We start from the raw sequence: 18,097 nt of genomic DNA on the forward strand, positions 1-18,097 counted from the left end.
ACTCCTCTTCATGTGATCTAAATTGTAGTGAAAGAGGAAGTTAGGTGGTGCAGTGATAGAGTGCTAGGCCTGGAGTCAAGAAAACCTGAGTTCAAATACTTCTTAGCTATGTGACTCTAAGTCACTCAATCACTGTCTGCCTCAGTTTCCTCAACTGTAAAATGGGAATAACAGAATACCTTCCAGGCTTGTTTTGAGGATCAAAAGAGATAATATTTGTAAAAACATTTAGCATGGTACCTAGCGCATAGTTGGTACTTAAAAATGCATGTTTCCTTTCTTCCGAACTCAACAGCACTACTCCCTGTCCCTGATTCTGACCTTTCTGACTTCCATATTAATCACCACTCCTTTGCATCGTGGCCCATTACAATGCTTTCTTCTTCATGAATCCTTTCCTAACTTTACCCCAGATGAAAGGCATGGCCACCTCCTCAGATTTCTCACAGCATTTTCTCTAAACTTTTCCTTTGCACTTAACACCTTCAGCCTTGTATTATAATTGCTGTTGTCAGTGTTTATCTGCCCTACTAGACTATAAGCCCATTGAAGGCAAATACTCATATTTTGCCTCTATATACCAACCATCTCGTACGGAGCACTCTATTGTAGACTCATACCAAATTTGAATTGGAAGGGGCTTCAGCAGCCATGAAGCCCAACACATACACAAAAGAAATCCCTACTATAGCGTGGGCACAGTGTACACAGTGCCAGCCCTGGAGTCAGGAAGATCTGAGTTCAAAACTGGCCTCAGATACTTACTAGCTGTGTGATCCTGGGCAAGTCACTTACCCCTGTTTGCCTCCATTTCCTCATCTATAAAGTGAACTGGAGAAGGAAATGGCCAACCACTCTAGTATCTTTTCCGAGAAAACCCCAAATGCCGTCATAGAGAATCAGACATGACTGAAAAGACGAAACAACAGTAACAATACTATGGCATAGCCAACAAGTGGTCATCCAACTCCTGCTTGAAGACCTCCGGTGTTGGTGCTTAGGATCAACTCTTTTCGCAAGGAGTATTTATTATATGTTTTGTTGAATTGAAGGAATACCGGAAGATTGGGAAATACCAAGACACACAAATTCTTTCTTTTAAAACTATTTTCCTTAATATGACCAATTCAAACTATATCTCTACAAGAGAAGGAAACAAATAAATCCAAAGGCACTGCTCTACATCAGTCTTTCCAGTTTATCTTTCTTCTTTCAGGTTTTTTTTGGGGGGAAGAAAATACCTCCTCAGGTAAATGACACTTTCATATGACAGTCATTTAAACCTTGTTTAGCCTGCCTTCTTATCATCATTCCCCAAAATGATGGGTTAGGATTCCTTATTGTCGGTTGTTGTTTTTGTTGGTGTACACTTACTCAGTTTCTTTTATTATTTTATTTTTTTAATTTATTTAACATATTTAGTTTTCAGCATTGATTTTCACAATAGTTTGAATTACAAATTTTCTCCCCATGTCTACCCTCCCACCCACTCCAAGATGGCGTATGTTCTGGTTGCCCTGTTCCCCAGTCAGTGCTCCCCTCTGTAACCCCACTCCCCTCCCATCCCCTTTTCCCTTCCTTTCTTGTAGGGCAAGATAAATTTCTACACCCCATTGTCTGTGTATCTTATATTCTAGTTGCATGCAAAAACATTTTTGTTGTTCGTGAACATCTGCTTTTAAAACTTTGAGTACCAAATTCTCTCCCCTCTTCCCTTCCCACCCACCCTCCCTAAGAAGTCAAGCAATTCAACATAGGCCACATGTGTATCAGTATGTATAACCCTTCCACAATACTCATGTTGTGAAAGACTAATTATATTTTGCTCCTTCCCAACCCATCACCCTTTATTGAATTTTCTCCCTTGACCCTGTCCCCTTTCAAAAGTGTTTGTTTTTGACTACCTCCACCCCCATCAGCCCTCCCCTCCGTCATCCCCCCCATTTATTTTTATCTTCTTCCCTCTTCTTTCCTGTGGGGTAAGATTCCCAATTGGGTATGTATGGTATTCCCTCCGTAGGCCAAATCTGATGAGATCAATGTTCACTCATTTCCCCCCTCATCCACCCTCTCCCCTCCTCCCACAGAACTGCTTGCTCTTGCCTCCTTTATGCAAGATAATCCACCCCATTCTATCTCTCCTTATCTCCCTCTCTCAGTATGTTCCTCTCTCATCCCTTCATTTGATTTTATTTCTTCTAGATATCTTCCCTTCATCTTCAACTCACCCTGTGTCCGCTCTCTCTCTCTCCATATATATATATATATATATATATATATGTGTGTGTGTGTGTGTGTATATATATATACACACACACACATATATATATACACAAACACGTAGATATATACATACATACACATTCACCCATATATATACATAAACATATATGTATGCATATTCTCTTCAGCTACCCTAATACTGAGGTCTCATGAATCATACACATCATCTTTCCATGTAGGAATGTCAACAAAACAGTTCACCTTTAGTAAGTTCCTTGCAATTTCTTTTTCTTGTTCTTTTTCTTGATTACCTTTTCATGCTTCTCTTGATTCTTGTGTCTGAAAGTCAAATTTTCTATTCAGTTCTGGTCTTTTCACTGAGAAAGCTTGAAAGTCCTCTATTTTATTGAAAATCCATATTTTGCCTTGGAGCATGATACTCAGTTTTGCTGGGTAGGTGATTCTTGGTTTTAATCCTAGCTCCATTGACCTCCGGAATATCGTATTCCAAGGCTTCGATCTCTTAATGTAGAGGCTGCCAGATCTTGGGTTATTCTGATTGGGTTTCCACAATACTCAAATTGTTTCTTTCTGGCTGCTTGCAATATTTTCTCCTTGATCTGGGAGCTCTGGAATTTAGCGACAATATTCCTGGGAGATTTCTTTTTGGGATCTATTTGAGGAGGTGATCGATGGATTCTTTCAATTTCTATTTTGCCCTGTGGCTCTAGAATATCAGGGCAGTTCTCCTTGATAATTTCTTGAAAGATGACATCTAGGTTCTTTTTTTGATCATGGCTTTCAGGTAGTCCAATAATTTTTAAATTATCTCTCCTGGATCTATTTTCCAGGTCAGTGGTTTTTCCAATGAGATATTTCACATTGTCTTCCATTTTTTCATTCCTTTGGTTCTGTTTTATAATATCTTGATTTCTCATAAAGTCACTAGCTTCCACTTGCTCCAATCTCATTTTTAAAGTAGTATTTTCTTCAGTGGTCTTTTGGACCTCCTTTTCCATTTGGCTAATTCTGCCTTTCAAGGAATTCTTCTCCTCATTGGCTTTTTGGAGCTCTTTTGCCATTTGAGTTAGTCTGTTTTTTAAGGTGTTGTTTTCTTCAGTGTATTTTTCAGTATTTTTTTGGGTCTCCTTTAGCAAGTCATTGACCTGTTTTTCATGGTTTTCTCGCATCCTTCTCATTTCTCTTCCCAATTTTTCCTCTACTTCTCTAACTTGCTTTTCCAAATCCTTTTTGAGCTCTTCCATGGCCTGGGACCAGTTCATGTTTTTCTTGGAGGTTTCTGTTGTAGGTTGTTGACTTTATTAATTTCTTCTGTCTGTATGTTTTGGTCTTCTTTGTCAGCAAAGAAAGAATGCAAAGTCTGAGACTGAATCTCGGTGCGTTTTCGCTGCCTGGCCATATTCCCAGCCAACTAACTTGACCTTTGAGTTTTTCAGTGGGGTATGACTGCTTGTTGACTACAGAGTTCTATGTTCCATGTTTGGGGGGGAGGTGCCAGCTCTGCCACGTCAGCACTGCTCCTTCCCCAAGAACTCCCAACTTGAACTGGGCTTAGATCTTCAGTAGGCTGTGCACTCCTGCTCTGATCCGCCACTTAATTCCTCCCACCAGGTAGGCCTGGGGCCGGAAGCAACTGCAGCTGTACTTCTGTAGCTGCCCCACCTCCGCTACCCCCGGGGCTGGAAGCTGAACCGTGAACTCCTTCCACTCCTGTAGCTTTTCCCACTAACCTTCTCCGCAGTCTTTGGTGTTTGTGGGTTGAGAAGTCTCGTAACTGCCACAGCTCACTGATTCAGGGCGCTAGGGCATGCTCTGCCCGATTGCTGGTTTGGTTGGTCCACGCCGCTCAGGCTGGGCTCTGCTCCACTCCGTTCCCAGCTCCCAGCTCCCAGCTCCGGGTAGGATAGACCTCACCCAGAGACCATCCAGGCTGTCCTGGGCTGGAGCCCTGCTTTCCTCTGCTGTTTTGTGGATTCTGACATTCTAGAATTGGTTCAGAGCCATTTTTTATAGGTTTTTGGAGGGACTCGGTACGGAGCTCATGCTATTCCCTGCTTACCAGCCACCATCTTGTCTCCGCCCCACTTACTCAGTTTTAAAGATATTTGCAAAAGTCCATCACCTTTGACATGAATTATGTCAATATTATGAGTAAATGTTATGAAGTTAATGAGCATTGGCTACTGAAAGTAATCGAGAATTATCCATTTAGAAAAATATGATAAAATCTTTATGGTGGGTAGATTCTTGTCATCTAGGATGGGCTAATATTTATGAAAATTTCCACATGAGAATTTGTTTCAGTTCACATTGTTTGACAGCCAGACAACAGCAGTTCAGCCATTTTTGGATGAAGAGTGCCATATCCAACAACAAGCCAGTCACCTTCAATTCCTTTTCACCCCAGAAGCTAAGAAAGCCAACAGGGATCTTTGCTGAAAATGTCCCAGCATCTCTGACTTCTTTACTCTCTAAATAGTTTTTGTTATTCTCTAACTGGAAGCAGTCTAATGATATTTGCAGAATGACATTTCCCCTTAAGCTTCTAGGAAGACACCATAGAAAACTAAACAATGACACTTGTTATAAAAGTCAGACACCGACACAGCCTTCAGCTGCCAACTTAGGACTGAACCTTCCAATTCTAAAATTCTAGGCCTCTGACTTCATTCAATTTTCCTGAAGGGCAGTTGATCCATTTTTCTCACTTTGCAAAAAAATCCCATTTAGCAAAAAATATTCAATGTCTTTTGGCTATTTTATCTCTATGTACAGACTTGGAAAATAAAGCTAATTTGCAACTTGTGGTTAGAACAACAAGTTTCCAATTCAGCATATTTAATTCAACAAACATTTATTAAGCACACTAAGTATGTTGCACTGTTCTGGAGTTGGGGATACAAAAATAAAAGCAACAACACACGGTCTAAAGATAATCTGACCACGTGTCGAAGATTAGGGATGTATGTGTGTGTATATACACATACACATTTTTCGAGAGGCAGTGAAGGTGGCATATATTGATAAGTCAATAATCAAAAAGTATTTATTAAGTGCCTACTTTGTTCCAGGCACTGTGTTAAGTGCTGGCGATATAAAGAAAGGGAAAAGACAGACCCTGCTATCAACAAGTTCACAATTTGATTGGGAAGGCAACATGAAAACAATTACGTACAAACAAGCTATATACAGGATAAACTAGAAATAAACAACAGAGCAAAGGCACTAGAATTATGGGGGATTGGGAAAGGCTTCTTGTAGAGGAAGAGATTTTAGTTGAGACTTGAAGGAAGTCAAGGAGGCAGGGAGGTGGAGTCATAGGGAATAGGCATTGAAAATAACCAGAATTAGGACATGGGGTGTCTTGTTCAAGGAACAGCAATGAGGCTGATGGCAGAGTATTTGGGTTAATGCATAAGAAGACTAGAAAGGTAGAAAAAGGCCAGGTTGTGAAGGATTTTGAATGTCAAATGATTTTAAATTTCAGCCTAGAGGTGATATGGGGTGGGGGGTAGGGGTTAACATGTACAACTCTGCCCTTTCAGAAGATTCATTTGACAGCTAAATGGAGGATGGACTAGAGTGAGGGGGACCTTTATTCAGGGAGACCAACCAGCAGGCTATTCCAATAGCTCAGGCATGGGATAGTAAGGGCTGACACCAAGGTGGTGGTAATGTCACAAGAGAAAGGGAGACATATACAAAAATGGAAATATGACCATTGGCCATGACCATTTATTTGATATAGAGAGGTAAGAAAGAGTAAGGAGCCAAGGATGGTGTCTAGGTTGTGAGCCTGAGTGACAGGGAGTATGGTGGTACCTTTACCAGTAACAGGGAAGTTCAGAAGAGAAGAGTTAAGAAGATTTGAGAATCATCAGCATAGAGATGGTAAGTGAGACCACAGGAGCAAGAGAGACATGGTATAGAGGAGGAAGAGAAGAGAAGAGAGTCCAGGACAGAGGCATGGGGGAGGATACTAACCTTTAGTGGGAATGACCTGGATGAAGAACCAGCAAAGGAAACTGAGAAGGAAGTGTCAGACACATAGGACAGCCATGATAGGGTAATACCAGAGAAACCTAAGGAGAAGAAAGTGTAAATAAAAGGGTGTTTGGTGGTGTCAAAGGATGCACAAGGGTCAAGGATGATTGAGGAAAGGCACTAGATTTGTCATTTGAGAAATGATTGGTCATTTTGGTAAGAGAAGTCTCAATTAAATGTTCAGGTCAGAAGCCAGACTGTAGAGAGGTAAAAAAAGAATGAGAAGAAAGTAAGTAGAGACACCTATTGTGGACAGGCTTCTCAATGAGTTTAGCCACAAAGAAGAGAAAAGATATGGAATGGTAGCCATGGACAAATCAAGGAAGAGTTTATGAGGATGGGAGAGACAAGGACATATTTGTAGTCAATAAAGCAACAAGCAAACAAGGAGAGATTCAAGACAAGTGAGCAAGTTGGGATAATAGAGGGGCAATCTGCTGGACAAAATGGAATGAAGCAAGATCACTTATGTGTGTAGAGGGGGTTGCCTTGTGTGAGATATATTATAAAATACAAAGTTCAGTTTCCACACAGATGAAGCCATGTTGCAACAATTCAGCTAGCAGCTGTTGTGAGGGTGAAAGACCAACACAAGCCCTAAAAGAATGCTGCCAGGACAAGTTGTTTTGATCTGCTTTACTAAGGAAAGTAACATTAAGGGGTTAACAATCTTACTTTAATTCAAAATATACATATACACTTACTTAGTTCAGGAGGAAAAGCCAGCAGCCTGAACTTCAGAGCAAGTACAAACAAATTACGAACATACACAATATAAACAGACCAGATCACAATTCATAGTTACCAAGAAACCATCAACATCTGAGTTCACAAGCTGGAGGGCTCTTAACAATAGCTGCCCAGAGTCTCCACATCAGCACTATTCCAAGAGTGAGGGCCCCAAGCAAAATCTGTTCTCTCTTTTTATACAGTCTTTTGACATCATCAAATGTCATTTGAGCAACCAGAACTTAGGCACCTACTATTGGCTCTGGTCTTAGCAACTCCCCTTAGGGCCCTAGGGGCTTCCCACCCATCTCAAACTAGCAAAATAGTTTGCTAACCAGCCTGGGGCTTTGCACCGAGTAAGACTCAATCAATTAATTTAGCATTCTAAAACAGTAAGGAAGTTCTACCTTAATTACCAATACAAGCCATAGGGCCCCTCTTGTGAAATGTTCCACGCAAAAGATGTGACAACCTAAAGGTTGGTGACGTAGGGTCTGTGACAATCTTGTGAAATAAATCTCCATACAGAGGGCCCTGACCTTGTGACAATCCAAGGGTTGCTGAGATAAGAAAAAAGACCTTAAAAAGAACTTGACCACTGAGCAGTGTGTGGAAGGGGGGCTCAGAAACCTTGGTCAGTAACAATTTAGCAACTGTTTAATAACTAACATGGGCGTATAGTGAATGGTGTAACCTGAGGAATCAGGACCAAGCTTAGGACTAATCCTGATCCAGAGGGGAGAGGTTACTACTAACCTGATCTATAGGGGAGGGGTGGCACTAATCCTATAAATCTCATTTCTGCTTCTGTACCCAGTGCACTCTTCCTTTCTGAGGAGTTGTGCCTGCTTCTCTCAAGAATCAAAGGGGGAGACCCTTCAGCCTCTTGAATAAAACACTTGAGACTCCAACTTTGGAACTGAGTCTGGGGTCTTCTTTATATCACCTAAGGAGAAGGGCTCTTACTCGAGATAGGGTAAGAGAAGAGATAGTGGAAGAATGAATCTGGGTTATATGATATGAGAAGGAGGGAAGAAGAAGGAGCTCCAGGTGGATGGCGAAAATGTTTTCAATAAAATTTGAGGGTAGGTTCTCAGCTAAGAAGGTTGGGGAAGGGGGACTATGGGAGGCTTGAAGAGTGATGAAAAGATCTGGAAGAGCCTCTGTGATGAGTGAGATAATGAATTAAATAGAGAGGTGTGAAAGGATTGCCTTGTCATGATGAGGTCCCAGATGAAGTTATATAATATAAATTTGTAGTGAGTCCAAGCAGCATGGTTTCATGATTTTCCCAGGCTTCATTCAGCAGCACATGTGTAACTGCAAAGTCAACAGATGTTGGAAGCAACCTGAAATAGAGGACTGACCCAATAAATGGGCAAAGGACACAAAAGAAGACAGTGTTCACCAAAGAGCCAAGATAGGGAAAGGAAAAGAGTATAACTAGTGCATGGGGTGATAGTCTAAGAAAGAACTGAATAAGTGTGGCAAAATTATATATTAAAGGCAAAGGAAAAATCTATAGAAAGTACTCCAAGAATATTTGAGGAAGGAGAGACCATTATTTGCAATCCTGTGCTGCCAAATGGGGCAGGTAGCTGGTGCAGTAGATAGAATGCTGGGCTTGAAGTCAGGAAGACCTGAGTCCAAATCCAGCCTCAGATACTTCTAGCTGTGTGACGCTGGGCAAGTCACTCAACCCTGTTTGCCTCAGTTTCCCCATCAGTAAAATGAGCTGGAGAAGGAAATGGCCAACGACTCCAACATCTTTGCCAAGAAAACCCCAAATAGGATTATGAAGAGTCATATATGACTAAAATGACTGAACAACAATAATTAATTAGATTAGTGCAAAATATATGGGATTTGTATGCCTAAAAAATTAAGATTCAGTGTCTTAAGAATTACACAAATGCTGCTTTAAAAAAAGTCGACTTATTAAAAACACCTGCTCTGCATATGTATTATGTACACCTATTAAGCATCTTTAGAAAAGGGTTGGGAATGGATGTGTGATCTCATTAACATTATGAAGCTTTAGGAGTTTCCTCTACGAATGCACTTTCTCTGAAGTTTGTGGTCTTAGGGAGTTGCTTAGAGCACTGAGACAGTGATTTGCTCATATGCAGCTAAAACGTATAAGAGGTCAGACTTGAATACACGTTTTCCTGGGCTCAAGCTCTCTAGCCACTCTGTCATGCTGTCTTCCCTTTATAAAGTATCTTTACTTTAAAAGTTATCTGCATTATTCCTCAGGCCTTCATAATCCCATTGAGTTAAGGGCTGGTTGCTGCTAATGGGTATGTGGGTAGTTGCTCTACCTGTCTCTGATTCATGAACTGTCATCAGGAGACTGGACTGAAGAACCAAAGTCATTTTCGGCCCCAAGATTTCAAGATGCTATGATCTTCTTCCCATCCTGCCCCAGGCTCCAACCTATAGCAGCTGGCCAAAGTTGCCTAAAAGCAAGGAAATGGACTGATTGGAGGACTCCTGATATCCTCTTAACCCCAGCAATGTCATGATGCTGAACACCGGTTTTCCCTTCCAAAAGGATTTTGATGTTTTTGAAGAAAAGGCATTAAATGAACCCTCCCCTTCCTTTGTGGTGGAATGATATTTTGTATAGAAACTCCTCAGCATAGAAGAACCTTTGATATATAACTAAAAATTGTAATAACTCACATTTGAAGAGTATCTTAGGACAGCAGCTAGGTGACATAGTGGTTAGAGTACTGGGTCTGGAATGGAATGAAGAAAACCTGAGTTCAAATACAGCCTTAGATACTTACTCATTTTGTGATCTTGTGCAAGTCACTTAATTTCTGACTGCCTCATTTTCCTTAACTGTAAAATGTGGATGGTAATAGCACATATTTCCCAGGGCAGTTGTGAGGATCAAACGAGATAATATTTGTAAAGTGCCTAGAACACTGCCTGGAACATAGTAGGTACTTAATTAATGCTTATTTCCTTTCCCTTCTCTCTCCTTTCAGAGTACTTCCCTCATAACTATCTGTAATTAAGAGAGTGAAAGTAAAACTAGTTCATTTTACAGACAAGGAAAAAGAGATGAAGGGAATTACCTGGGATAACAAACCAGGTAAATGTTATAGTTGGGATTTTTGAGGCTTGATAGGTCATATTTATACCTCCTGTTACCCCAGGGGTCCTGAGCTATTTATTCTCTGAGGGACTGAAGGTAAGAGAGAATGAAGGAAGAGACTTGGGCATTCTGCTTCTGTCTGTTAAGAGAGGCACAGGTGGGAAAATAAGGAGGGAAAATGAAATGGAGCCTGAGAGAGAAAGTGTCTTAGGTGGGGATGATGCAAGACAAGCTCGGAAAGAAAAGGAAGCCTGACAAAACACAATGGGTCTTGTGACAAATGTCTTAGGAATTAACTGATAGCTTTCTGTAAACTCTGAAATCCTTTTTTGTTTTGCTATTTGATTTTTCTGTGTATATAGACTCAGTGCTGAAAAAGGACCTTAAAGGCATTTAAACCAAGCCCACTCTAAATAAGAACCCCTTCTACAGGATACCCAGCAAATCATCAATCAGCCTTGACTAAGAGAGCTCCAGGGACAAGTATGCACCTGCTCCTGCTCCTGCCCCTGCCTCTGCCCCTGCCCATGCCTCTGCCTCTGCCTATGCCTATGCATAGGCCTATGCCTCCTTTCTGTGCTCCATTTCGATGGCTGAAGGCTGCCTCCTTAACATCAGGCTTACTAGTTAGATTTCTTTCTGAAAAACTAAGCCTTAAACCCAATTCACTCTGGAGCTCATAGATTGGACAATAGGTCCCTACCCTCCTAGCACAGAGTGAATGTAAATACCAAATAGTAACTGTTTCTCTTTTTGGCCCAGAACCCTAAGGGTCTTCCTCTCCCACTTTGATTTTTTCCTTTTTCTTTTGGAGTTTTGATTAAAGGGGCCATCCCTTGATTAACTTCTTAAAGAAACCTGTTCACTGAATGGGAATTACCTCACTCAAAGTGAGAACCTGAAAAGGCTTTAGCCTGAAAGGGCCAGGGTCTCACAATGCATCCTGGGACATCTCCAGTTGTCCTGGTGAATATCAATCAGGCCCCTGGATCCAGATGGCTCTAGAGGAGAAAATGAGGCTGGTGACCTTACACAGCCCTCCCTCACTCAAATCAAAGCCAACTGCAAGTCATGTCATCATTTCCCTGATGTCATGGTCCTCTTTGAGAATGAAGGACAAACACACACAACTCCCATTTTCCACTTTTTGAACATCTCTTATTGTTTTAAATTTTTCTTTATATCAGAAAAAGATCTTCACTCACTGTAATTTCCAACTATTTCTGTTTTCTGGGGCCCAGAAAGAATCAGTCAATAAAAAAGCATTTATCAAGCACCTACTATGTTTGAAGTCGTTAAAATGTTCATTTCCTTTCATGTCAGGATCTAAATACTGGGTTGGCACTTACCCCAAGGAAGTCAGTGACAAAATGGCCTCATACATAACAAAATATTCATGGTAGCATTTTTGTGGTAGCAAAGAATGACAGACCAGGTAGATATATGTCTATTGACTGGAGAATGGCTAACCAAGTAGTGGTACATGAATGTGATAGAATATTATTCTGCCATAGGAAAAGATGAATACAAAAAATTCAGGGAGGCATGAGAAGACACTTCTTGATGAGTAATGAACTAAGTAGAACCAGGAAAACAATGTAAATGGCTATAAAAATATATGATAAATGGAGAGACCAACTACCAAAAAAACATGAAGCTAAACACTTTATAATTATAATGACTAAAGTTGGCCAGAAAGAAGACTTTAAGAAATGGACTTCCCTTCCTACTTTTTAGAGATGGGAGACTATGGATGCAGAACATTTTACACTGCTGTACTCAGTTGATGTTTTGGTTAGTTTTACTGAACTTTTTCTTCTTTGTATAGACCTCTGGGTAGAAGAGGAAGGGAGAGATGTATTTGGGAATGAAGTTGATTTTCAAACAATAACATGCTTCATTTTACTTAATGAATTCCCCAGTTGATTGCTGTAGGATACTTCATCTCCTTGATTACCCACCTCTCCTTAGCCTGATGGGATTCCTAGTGGAAGAGAAGATGGAATTCTCTCTCTCCATTTATTTGGTAATTGGTACATGTATCAAGTGCTTAGCTTCACCTGTCACTTAAACTACGCAATACCAGAAAATGGTCTGGAGTAACCCATGTTCACTGAGCCTCTCTCTTACTTGCAGTATTACCTTTGTGGCAATGTTCTTTTCCATTTAAGGCATGAGTTAATGTTTCCAACAATCATCTAATTATCCACCATCTTCTTCCCATTACTTACATCACCAATTGAATGCCTCAGCAATTCACCTTTAATTCAAGAATATACTGTAATAAGCAATTAATAAAATCTTAGGAATAATAATAAAGTGAAAACATGATTCATATCTAACAAATTTTAGACTACTCATTCTATTCGATTTCCCATGCCCAGTACCTTCCAAATATGGGAAACTTATCTGGGTCAAAATACATCCTAGATCAGGGATGAGTACTAACATAGAAGTTTGGTTCTAAGCTTAACTCCTACTTGGTGTTGACGGAAATCATTGTTTTTGTTTTTATCACTTACAGTCTGTCCTACTCAAAATAAGCTTTTTGCTTTGCTGCTTTAAGAATGCAATTTTGAGGGTATGAAAAGATTGACATACAAGATATCTGAAGGAAGACAAGATGTCAGATTTGTGAGAGAGAAAAAAATTCCTTGACCTTATTAATAACAAAAAAGTTGATTGAGAGAACATAAATACTTACCACCCTAAATTCCTACTTACCCACTTAGATAAAGTTTTTAAGAGTACCTTCTATTTACAAATCCAGAGCATCCTTGATGAGATTATTAGGAGAAAATTAAAAGACTTTCTTTCACAAGCAGTACTCAACAATGGACCACATATTTACTGCCTTAAAATTAGCTAAAAGATGTAGAGATACCATTATGCTTGTTGTTTGTTAATTATGAAAAAAGCATTTGATTTGGCAAAACAAAAATGTGACCTTATTGGCTATTTTATTACAAAGTGTGTCCCACCCACATACCTGGATCATTCAAGGTGTCTTGGAAGATATAACAATAAATTAACTAATGAATGAGTGAAAAAAATTATTAATCATCTACCATGTGTCAGTCATTGTTCTAAGCTCTTGGGATACAGATATTGAGAGACAGAGAGAGAGAGAGAGAGAGAGAAAGAGAGAAACCCTGCCCTGCCCTCAGGGAATTCTAGTAAGACCACATGTAGAGGGAAATGGTAACTAGGGAACTAGGGATGAATGTTTTATTCCTTTTTTGAATTTAATTTATTTAATATACTTAGTTTTCAGCATTGATTTTCACAAGAGTTTGAACTACAAATTTTCTCCCCATTTATACCCTCCCCCCCACTCCAAGATGGCATATATTCTGGTTGCCCTGTTCCCCACTCAGCCCTCCCTTCTGTCACCCCACTCCCCTCCCATCCCCTTTTCCCTTCCTTTCTTGTAGGGCAAGATAAATTTCTATGCCCCATTGCCTGTGTATCTTATTTTCTAGCTGCATGCAAAAACTTTTTTTTTGTTTTTGAACATCTGTTTTTAAAAATTTGAGTTCCAAATTCTCTCCCCTCTTCCCTTCCCACCCACCCTCCCTAAGAAGTCAAGCAATTCAACACAGGCCACACGCTGGGCTCTGCTCCCCTCCACTCTGCTCCCAGCTCTGTGGGGGATAGACCTTACCCAGAGACCATCCAGGCTGTCCTGGGCTAGAGCCCTGCTTCCCTCTGCTATTTTGTGGGTTCTGCAGTTCTAGAATTGGTTCAGAGCTATTTTTATAGGTTTTTGGAGGAACTTGGCAGGGAGCTCACGCTAGTCCCTGCTTTCCAGCTGCCATCTTGACTCCACCTGTGAATGTTTTATTCTAAGGGTGGGGTGGAGGGGAGAGTGGGAAGTATATGGGTAAGGAGCTATATCATAGGCTTGGAGGCCATTAAGTCCCTTTTCCCCTTTTATCTTCAAACTGTTTTACTCCCTGACTGGCATTGTCAGTTCTGCTCTCAATGCAAGTGATGTCTAGGAAGGGCATGTATACAAAATCTTGCTTGTAGAAGCACCTCACTATATGACATCACACATATATACAAACTATTTGATCTCAAGACTCTACAGAAGTGAACAATCATTCCTCCTCACAAAAAATAGTTTTGCAACCCCTACATTAGGCCAGGTTGTTTCTTAGAATCCAATGTAGCTGTTTTTACTCTGCATTAATATGTGATGTGAATAAACCCTAAAGGAACAACTGATTCAGGCTTGAAGTTATTTCAAAACATCTTGGGCCTTAGAGCCCTGGGCAGTAAAGCAATTAACACTGAAGAGGCCTATGGCCTACAGATGCCCCTTTGGAGATAGGTAATCTATTGAGTTGTGATGGAAATTACCAGTCTGCTGAGCAATCTAAGGATTCAAATTAAACATTTCAAAGAAATTCACTTTAATTTCAAATAACTTTATTGACAAGATAAGGTGTGCAAAGATCACCAAAGTCAATATATTATGTGCCATGGAGCAATTTCCACAATGACAAGAATATATACATAGGTTAAAGGCCTAGTTTTCTACTCAACCTTCCCAAGACAGAAATAGATGTTCAGTACTGAATGTCTTCTTCCAGTTTACTTAGCTTAATTTCCAGGATTTAAGTTTTTAGTTACCACTTTGCCCACTTCTTATATGAGAATTGAGGCAAGTTAGAGAGCTGGCCTAGAAGCTAAGATGTGGTTTCAAATCCTACCTACATACTGACTGTATGACCATAGGTAAGTCACTTAACCTCTAAGATAATAAATTGCATGGGTAGAAGGAATTTCCTAATCATAGTTCCTCAGACCAATTAAATCACAGGCCTAGTGCCTATTTACATCCCTCTGAGAATGCTGGCATCCTGTTTCAGTCTTAGTTCAATTTAAATATGTAAATGAATGCAAATTATAATTTTCTAATTCCACCAATATTCTTGATACAGAGATGCATAAAGCAATAACATAAACAATAAGAATAAAAACCTTTCCTATTCTATTTCAAAAAAATCACTGGAAAATATCCCCCTTTCTGCTTTGCACCAACCCTAATTTTGAACCCCTCCTCTTTTTCATTTCTGATAAGCTCATTTATTGTCAAATTCCTTCTACTCCTCTTTTTGTCCCCCAGTTAGATGAAGCAAAGATTTGCTCTTTAAAATGTGCCGGTAATGACTTCTGAGAACATTACTAACCTCTACTTAAAATGTGGACATGGCTAAAGAGCTGCAGAAGTCATTTCTTTATGAATTATAGAAATAGTTCTTGAGCTTAACATAGCTCTCTACTGACATAAACACCTCATTATTTTCTTAGCTAACTTCTCAAATGATCAAGATTGCTGCTATCATTAGAGATGACTGAAAAGTGTGATGTTGCACAAATCATGAAAATGTAAAACATTTCAAAAGTCCTTTTGGTATTACAGGAAAAATTCAGACTGACTAAAACAGTCCTTCCCATTTCTAACAAGTATCCAGCATTATCACTAACATGATTACCAAAACATCCATCTCCATATTCTCCTTAAACTTGTTCCATTGAAGTCAAACAATTCACAATCTTCAAATGTCCCCAAAGTTTTAGAACTTGAAAAGAGATGATGTTTTCAATAGTTGCTATTTACTAACATTTGTGGGTTTTATAAGCATAATTTCTATTCCGTCATTTCAATATAGCTACTTAAAATATCCAATAGCCATACTGGAATTCTATTACAGCCCATTCTCAGAAATTATATCAGTGTGAAATGCAAATCTACAGGCCCAACGCCTGCTTAGCCTTCTCAGCAAGGCTGGTTCTAATTAAGGTGATCACTCAGTCTTGAAAAATACTGAATTTCAGCCTTATCTTATGACTCAGGCCCATGTTGGGTTTTTTTCTTCTTCAAATTCTCATTATATGACACTTGGGTTGTCTTTAAATGGCACAGTCTAGCCTCCTAAATGGCCTCTGTTTAATGGGGGTCAATTCTATTATCCCGATCAATTTTTAGATTCCTCACATATAGGTTATGATATCTTGAGCTTCTTTCTAATCCTCCAGATTCCATTTAAGTCCTACTTATGCTTGTTTGGGGTGTGATGGCCACAAATGGTGGAATGCTAGCTATAAGAGGTCCTTTTGAGCTGGAAGGGCTGAAAATAAATGTGTAGCAATAGACTGTTACTTGAGGCCCAACTGAGTCCAATCTGAGGAGATTCATTAGCATAAGGTAAGCAGCAAGTCTTGTTTGTTGTTGTTTTTTACTATAACTCATAACACTACTAAAGCATGAGATCGTGGCAATCCACATTGGCAGCTGAGCCCACACCAATGTAAACCAAAGTTTTAAAGTAAATTTAGAGCTGGAAGAAACCTTAGAAGCCATCGAATCTAACCCTATCATTATAGAAATTATAAAATTGGGAGTGAGAGAAGTTAAGTGACTTGCCCAGCCACTGAATGCTTGAGATGCAATTTGAACCCAGCCCTTCTTTGCTTTCCTCCCTCTCCCACTTTAGAGGAGAGGGCAAATACAGTCCCCTACCACCACAAATTATGCAGTGGAGTTTCCCCACATTTGGGGAAATCGCAGGAGTCAGCCCATCAAGAGTGCTGTGGATAAGCCTCACCCTGGGGAAATCACCTGTGTGATCATGGAATCCTCTCTGCCAGGTAAGTATGAACCCAGACTTTCTTGACTACAAGTTCAGCACTCTACCTGCTATCCCATGAATTATTCCTCCAAAGTGCCTAGTGCCCTGCCTACCACAAAGAAAAGCCACAGAGTGAAGCAAATAGCATTAAATTTGGGGTCAGGCAGATGCCCAGGTGATGCCAGGCAAGTCACGTAACCTCTCTCTGCCTCAGTTCCTTTATCCATAAAATGGGTGAATTCTTTTTCTGGGTCTGGGATAGTGTCAGATGTATTTGAGTCTGTTTCTGTATTCCTAGTATTTAGTGACCACAACAGGATGGGGACCTGCTTTAGACTAAATGTCAATTGTTGCTCATGAAAACACTGCTGTGGCACAGCATTCTGGGAAGGAAGTTACAAAATAATTCGAGATGTGACAGAGCATCCACTGGTTATTCTGTATTTCCATATTTGTAAGGAGGGTCAGATTTATATTTAGAGCATTTTAAGACTAACGATTGTTTTTTCTTCCTTTCCTATTCGTTAAAAAAGATATGAGAGGATAAAGTGAATAGATTGCCTCGGTTTCTGCTAAGAGATGTGGATAATTTATTCCTATTAGGGTTTATATGATTTACCAGTTATAAAAGCTTTTTGTCATTCAAATTAAGAAACATAGATCTGATTTTCAGGTGTTTTTGTCTAAATATCCAAGAACCAATCCTGTTATGATCTAGGTACAGATAAAGTTGTCTTTATTTCAATAAAGGTAAATTCACTCTTAATTGTCTAAGAGCACAAGCTCTGATCAATCTCCATAGTTACTAAATTCTAAATGTATGAGCTTTCCAATAACTTTCAGTGTTTAGAGATAGAAGGAACCTTGGAAATCATCTAGTCCAACTCCTTCATTTTACAAATGAGGAAAATAAGAGGCAGAAAATTAAATACTTTGAACTAAGCCACACATTCCTTTATAGCTGAGGGAGAACCAGAAATTCTCTTTCCTGGCATTGCCACACACTCATACTGTTTCATCTGATGGAATTGCTTTGGACCAAGGGTCATTTTCAAACATTCCAGAATAGTGGATAGATAGAATGTGATCTTCAGAATCAGTAATTATATTAAAAGTGAATCAATGAATGAATGAAGAAAAAGTATTTGTGAAAAGCACTCACCTCAAACCAGGCATTGTGCTAATTACCAGGGTTACAAATACTAAAGGGAGAAAATCCCTACCCTTAAGGAATTTAGACTCCAATGGGGGAGACAACATATAGAGGAAAGTAGTGGTCACCAAAGGGTTAGATAGAAATTCCAAGCCTGAAATTACGTAACATTTCACAAAA

General features: G+C 39.7%; 1 non-coding gene across 1 annotated transcript; it reads right to left on the reverse strand.

Annotated features, from left to right (window-relative positions):
- Window positions 1-16,626: 16,626 nt before the first annotated feature.
- LOC118835125 lies at window positions 16,627-16,791 on the reverse strand. Its single transcript, XR_005009467.1, has one exon. It is a non-coding gene; the product is annotated as a U1 spliceosomal RNA (small nuclear RNA).
- Window positions 16,792-18,097: the final 1,306 nt, after the last annotated feature.

This window comes from Trichosurus vulpecula, chromosome 1, assembly GCF_011100635.1.
Source record: "Trichosurus vulpecula isolate mTriVul1 chromosome 1, mTriVul1.pri, whole genome shotgun sequence".
Lineage (NCBI taxonomy): Eukaryota > Metazoa > Chordata > Mammalia > Diprotodontia > Phalangeridae > Trichosurus > Trichosurus vulpecula.